The 5956-nt window shown below is 36.7% G+C and overlaps 1 pseudogene; it reads left to right on the top strand.

The window, feature by feature from the left end:
* Positions 1 to 393: 393 nt before the first annotated feature.
* LOC113331844 lies at positions 394 to 5197 on the top strand (annotated as a pseudogene).
* Positions 5198 to 5956: the final 759 nt, after the last annotated feature.

Raw genomic sequence — 5956 nt, 5'->3', positions numbered from 1 at the left:
AATTAATATATTTGGAAAGCTCTTTGAATTACCTACGTAATGAGTACAAACAAGAATATTAAATTTTTTTTCTTAATCATCATCGAATTTGGTGTTGTTTAAAGAATCAAATTCCAGCATGTGCATCGCACGTGTGGTGTTGCTTAGTAAATAAAAAATAAACATATGTTTGGATTTCGAATTGAATTCGGATAGCATATAGGATTTTCGGATTCAGATTCGGATTCGGATTCGGATAGTGCTCTAATGACATCCGTTACACCCTCAAATTTACGAACAACGTTTCCCTCTCTTCCTCAGACACGCTTTATGAGACCTTGAAAACCCTTTTTTTCTTTCTCTCCACGCACACATAGAAGAGAAGAAGAGAAGACAAGAAGAGAAGAGAGAGCCATGGTTAGCAAGCTCAAAGTACATCAACTCCGAGCTGAACTGACCAAACGAGGTTAGATGCTTCAGGCACTAAACCAATACTGGTATGTGAAACCCCCTCCTGTCTCTCTCTATTCTATCCGTGGATTATTTTGTTGTTGATTTTTTTTCTTGTTTTTTACCTTTTGATTTAAGGTTAAGAGACTTGAAGAAGAACTCAGCAGAGGGAGACAAGAAAAAACAGAATCAGCTAATGATTTAGATGTACTAGGAACCGATAAAAGTGGTAGAAAGAGAGCGAGGAAATTTCAAGACAGTGATGAGGTTTCTGTGAAAGAAGTATTTAAGAGACTTTATTCAGATTTGAAGTGTTCGGGTTTGATTACTCAAGGTACTGTTTCAATTTTAATTCTATGTTTGTTGATTTCGTCGTGGAGATGAAATTTGGAGTTGTGTTTGCTTAGATATAGAAAGATGATTTGATTCTAACAATGTTGCGTTTGTCTTACATTGAATTGACTCAAAATCAATGTGAATTTTGTGTGTGTGTGTGTGTGTTTGATTGAATTTGGGAATTTCTTGATTTAATTTATGAAGTGGGTGAGGTGAAAGAGGAAAAGTTGGTTAAAGCCACCAAGAAAGATGGTCCGGTCTTGGATCAGTATCTCCCAGAAGGATATAAGACCAAATATCATGTACTGGAGCATGTAAGTTAATATTTTTTGTTGTTGAAAATCTTTGTTTAATAAGGTTCACGGGGTATTCTTTTTCCCTAATTTCTTAGTAAAAGTTATAGTGTTGGTTCCTTATTCACTTTCAGCTTCAAAATTTCTTTTGTTTCATATTTATACAGGGAGGTGAAATCTATGATGCAATGTGGAAACAAACAAATAACTTCTACGTGATTCAGGCTCTTGGTATAACTTCTTCTTCTTCTCCTCCATCCTCATTTATTTCTCGTTGTCCAATTGTTATCTATCAAACTTCTGTTTTTTGTGTGCTGGGGAGAATCAAGTCTGGTGAATGTGGTATTTTTTTTCTTATTAACTTTATTTGTGGTATTAATACTAATGCAGAATCAGACAATGGTGGAGATTTCATAGTTTTCACTAGATGGGGTCGAGTTGGAGCCAGAGGCAGTAACAAGTTTCAGGGATTCACCGACAGAGATGATGCTATTCAGGATTTCAAACAAAGGTTTTACGATAAGACAAAAAATCTGTGGTCTGCTCGCAATAATTTTGTTTGTCACTCGAAATTCTACACTTGGTTTGAAATGGATAGCAAAGAACCACGAAATAAATCAGTTGTGAGTTTATTCATCCTATTTAGTGTGTTCTCTCGTTGTTGCTCTTGAATGAAATCAGTATCATTCATCAAATTTCCAAGTTCAAGATTCTCGGGTACACTCTTTTGATTATTTCTGGTTCCACAGAGGCTCAATAACTACTCTTCAATTTAACCACGAGAGACAAAACTGGAATCTCGCGTTGCTAAGTTTATCTCTCTCATTTGTAATGTCAGCATGATGGAACTCCAGATGATGGAAATAGGATCATAATATACACCTTATGTTCTCCTTATGATATACACCTTATGTTCTCCTCCTTGTTAGTGCTTAGTCTTTTGTTGAGCTCTCTTTTGTTTTCCTGTGCGTATTTGAGCAAACTGTTGTAATTTATTCAGGATACAATGCTAAAAAGTTGCCTCTTGATAAGCTAAGCAAATTAACCATTTTAGAGGTATTCCATTTGATTAATTACTTACAATATATAGAAAAAGTTGCCTAAATCGAGTTCTGATCCCACATGTCCGCACTAAAATATCTCTATTTGAACTCGTGCAGGGATACAAGGCCTTGAAGAGCATTTCAGAAGCCATCACTGCTAACCTTGATACTGAAGAACTTGCGCGATTGAGTGGGTAAGCATTTGACTACCGTTCAAGGTTATGTAATGTGCATCTGCTAAATAACGTTGAATTTTAAAATAGTAGTTCCAGTTATTGTTATTATTAAACTTCTCATTATTGTCTGGTGGTCTCGTTGCAGAGCCTTCTACACTGTTATCCATCATCACTTCGCTTTCAAAAATATGTGTAAGTTTCTTTTTGGCTAGAATTGCATTTTCTCTCAAACAAGTTACATACTGCTATATATGGTCTTGTATTTACAAATTAGACACTGTTGTATTCCAAAAGTTTTATATAATGTTGTGAGACACTTTTACTGGAACATGGTCTTTCTTGCTGTTGCCATTTTTTATTGTAATATTTAAACATAATAGTTACTAATTACTGAATATAAATCATGACAGCGGAGTTTATTATCGACACACCGCAAAAACTTAAAAGCAAGATAGAAATGGTATTGAATTTTTTTAATATCTGCTATGAACTTCTTAAGCTTATATTTATTGCTGATTGAAGCTACACCCATTTTGAATTAACAATTGCCTTTGTGTTCATAAAGGTTGAAGCCCTCGGTGAAATTGAGCTTGCGACTAAGTTGTTAAACGATAACGATGACATGAAGGTATGTTGTTAAATGGATATTCAGTAAACCAAACATTTATATGCAATAATCCATGTTTCTGCTTTGTCCATCGAACAGGGATATCCACTATACTCCCTTTACAATCGCCTCCAGTGCAATTTGCATGCGATTGAAGCTGATTCAAAGGATTACACTTTGGTAAAACTCTACCTGGTTAAATTGAATAATATGGCTAGCCGTTTATCAGTATTAAAAATAACATCAATTGGTTCTATCTTTTCAATGGTTCCATTTGCATAAGCTCTACAGGTAGCATTTATTCTTTAATTTGAACCTGTAATTTTTGGGTGTAGATAGAGAAGTACTTGAAGAATACTCATGCAAACGTACATTCAGACTATACTGTTGATATAGTTCAGTTATTTAGGATATCCAGGAAGTGTGAAGAAGAATCTTTCAGAAAGGTACATGTCATTCTTCCCAAGAGAACTTCTGAAATGTTTGGATTGGTTTTGTGATTGCTTGTAGAAGCTCATTTGCTTCTGCAACTCATCTTATCTCTCTATGCAGTTCTCTAACGCCCAAAACAGAATGCTTTTGTGGCATGGTTCTCGACTTACTATCTGGACTGGTATTCTATCACAGGGTAAGTCTTAAGCTTTTTCCTGTTTAACATTTCAACGGATATTACTTCGTTTCAAAATAAATGAAGGAAATGTTTTCTTTGTTGCCACATTTGAGCTAAATCAAGTCAACTAACCATTGATGGTTCTCATCGAGGTCAAATGGTAAGTCATACTCTTCCACATTCTTTCTTCTGCCTCAAAACAGGATTACGCATTGCTCCTCCAGAAGCCCCGTTATCAGGTTACATGTTCGGTAAAGGGGTTTATTTTGCTGATATGTTCTCAAAAAGTGCAAATTGTTGCTGTTCGTCTCCGTCATCTAGGGACGGGGTGCTTCTTTTACGTGAGGTTGTTTTCTTACTTTATACCTTATTAATACTCCCTCCGTTTCAAAAAATTAGGCTGGTTTCATGTATAATTTGTACATGAAACCAGCCTATTATTTTGAAACAAAGGTAGTACTTGATCTATGGTGGGAGCGAAATTACCAAAAAACATCTAACACGCCCAGGATACTTATTTTTCCTCGCAATTGCATCTATGTATTCACGCTTTGTGCCAAAAGGCTTGAGAGTGCAAGCATTTGCTAACCTTCTTGTTGGCAGGTCGCATTGGGTGAGATGGCTGAGCTACCATATGGAAATCATAACGCTGATCAGTTGCCAACAGGGAAGCTAAGGTTCGTTCTTTGTTCTTTCTTTGTTCTTTCTTTCATGTATACAATTCACATAGCATTTTATCCTTATTACAATTCATATGGAAATCATCACTCGAATCACCGCAGCAGAAACTTAGATTATGCCCTTTCAGTATGAATAAGCAATGAATAACTGTGAAGTGAGTGATCCTGGCCTGTTAAGCGTTCCATCTGTCATTATGACAACTAGTACTTTTATGTGAAATATATGTTGCAGCACAAAAGGGGTTGGTTCAACTGCACCAGATCCCTCAGAGTTGGAGACACTTGAGGATGGTATTGTAGTGCCACTTGGGAAAACAAAGAAGCAGCCAGACCTAAAGGTACCATGCTCTCATTTTCAACATTTTGTTAATATTACTTCCAATTCGTTGTTATTTGAAAACTTAATACTTTTTGGTCCATGAAACAAATTTATCTTTATTATTTTACAATACAGGGTGACTTGTTGCACAACGAGTACATTGTCTACAATGTGGATCAGATTCGAATGCGGTATCTCATTCATGTTCAGTTTACCTACAAGTGATCGATGATGTGCAGAACAATTAGCAGTCCATCTATACCATAACTCATCTGTAATTAATAAACCTCTTATGTCTCTCGATGGTACAGTTGTCAGTCGTTTTTCCACGCGTGGTAGTTTCTTCCTTCTTCCCAGATAAAGATATAGAGCCTTATTTCGAGGGTGTCAAGTCTTTTGATTTTAGGCAAGAAATATATATACCAATTTGATAGTTTTAGCTTTTTGTCATGCTGTTGGAGTATTCAAGGGCAGAGGCGGAGTTTGTGAACAGTTGATGCATATAAAGGAGTTTTTTTTTGGTCTTGAATCTGTCAAGCTGTTGGTGGAGTATTCAAGGATTGCAGCGGCGGAGTATGTCCTTGTTGTTGGGCATCAAGTCATTGCATTGTGTTTATCTAATTAAATTAACTGCATATCTAGTCAAGGCATCTTATACGTGATGCGAGTCTGTAAGTACATAAGTGCACAACCAACTATCAGAGCTCGGCAACAAAATTAAATTAGCATCTACTATGTTCCGTGTAGTCCATTTCGCTGCCTCTTGATTGCCATTAACAGCCATGATAACATTTTGCAGTCACACTACAGGTGCAAATTGCCTCCATAAGAGCTTTTGCCTTCGCCTGCTCACTGTCTATTGCTTGGGTGGGACAATATCGAACTCCATTGCAGTTTCTTGTTACATCATGTAGAATTCGTCCCAAGCCTATTACTGGCATATTGATATGTTATCTATCTTCCAATTTTGTCAGTCGTCGGAAGGTAGCCCTTCAAGCATTTCAATTCATTTTTTCTCTCATATTAAACTCTAGTCTAGTAGTAGTAGAGAGGAGGAGAATCGATCCATTTTTTTTTTTGGACACATTCCGCGGGGGAGAATCGATCCATTGACCTTAACTAGGCTAGCCCACTTTTCGTAATTTTTTCACTGGGACGTACTGAATTGTCTGTCGCAGGAATTAACATTTAGTCTGGGCTTTGGACACTTTTGACCACCCTCTCAAGCCTGATACTAGAACACGGTTGTCACAGTGGGGACTGGGGAGGGCCAATTGGAAAAAAAAAAACAGAAACACTGCTGATTGTATAACGCGTTATACGACCTTTTGTTGTTGTTGGAATGTTATTTTTATGGCATATAAAAACATGCTCATAATTCTTTATGGAGTATTGGTCTGGTGGTTTACATCAACATGTGGCGTACCAACACCCCATGTAAAAATTTACAAGTAGTGGTGAAA

The sequence above is a fragment of the Papaver somniferum genome, unplaced genomic scaffold, assembly GCF_003573695.1.
Source record: "Papaver somniferum cultivar HN1 unplaced genomic scaffold, ASM357369v1 unplaced-scaffold_128, whole genome shotgun sequence".
In the NCBI taxonomy this organism is placed as follows: Eukaryota; Viridiplantae; Streptophyta; class Magnoliopsida; order Ranunculales; family Papaveraceae; genus Papaver; species Papaver somniferum.
The sequence above is the reverse complement of the archived record's forward strand: the minus strand, read 5'-3'. Positions and strand labels throughout refer to the sequence as shown.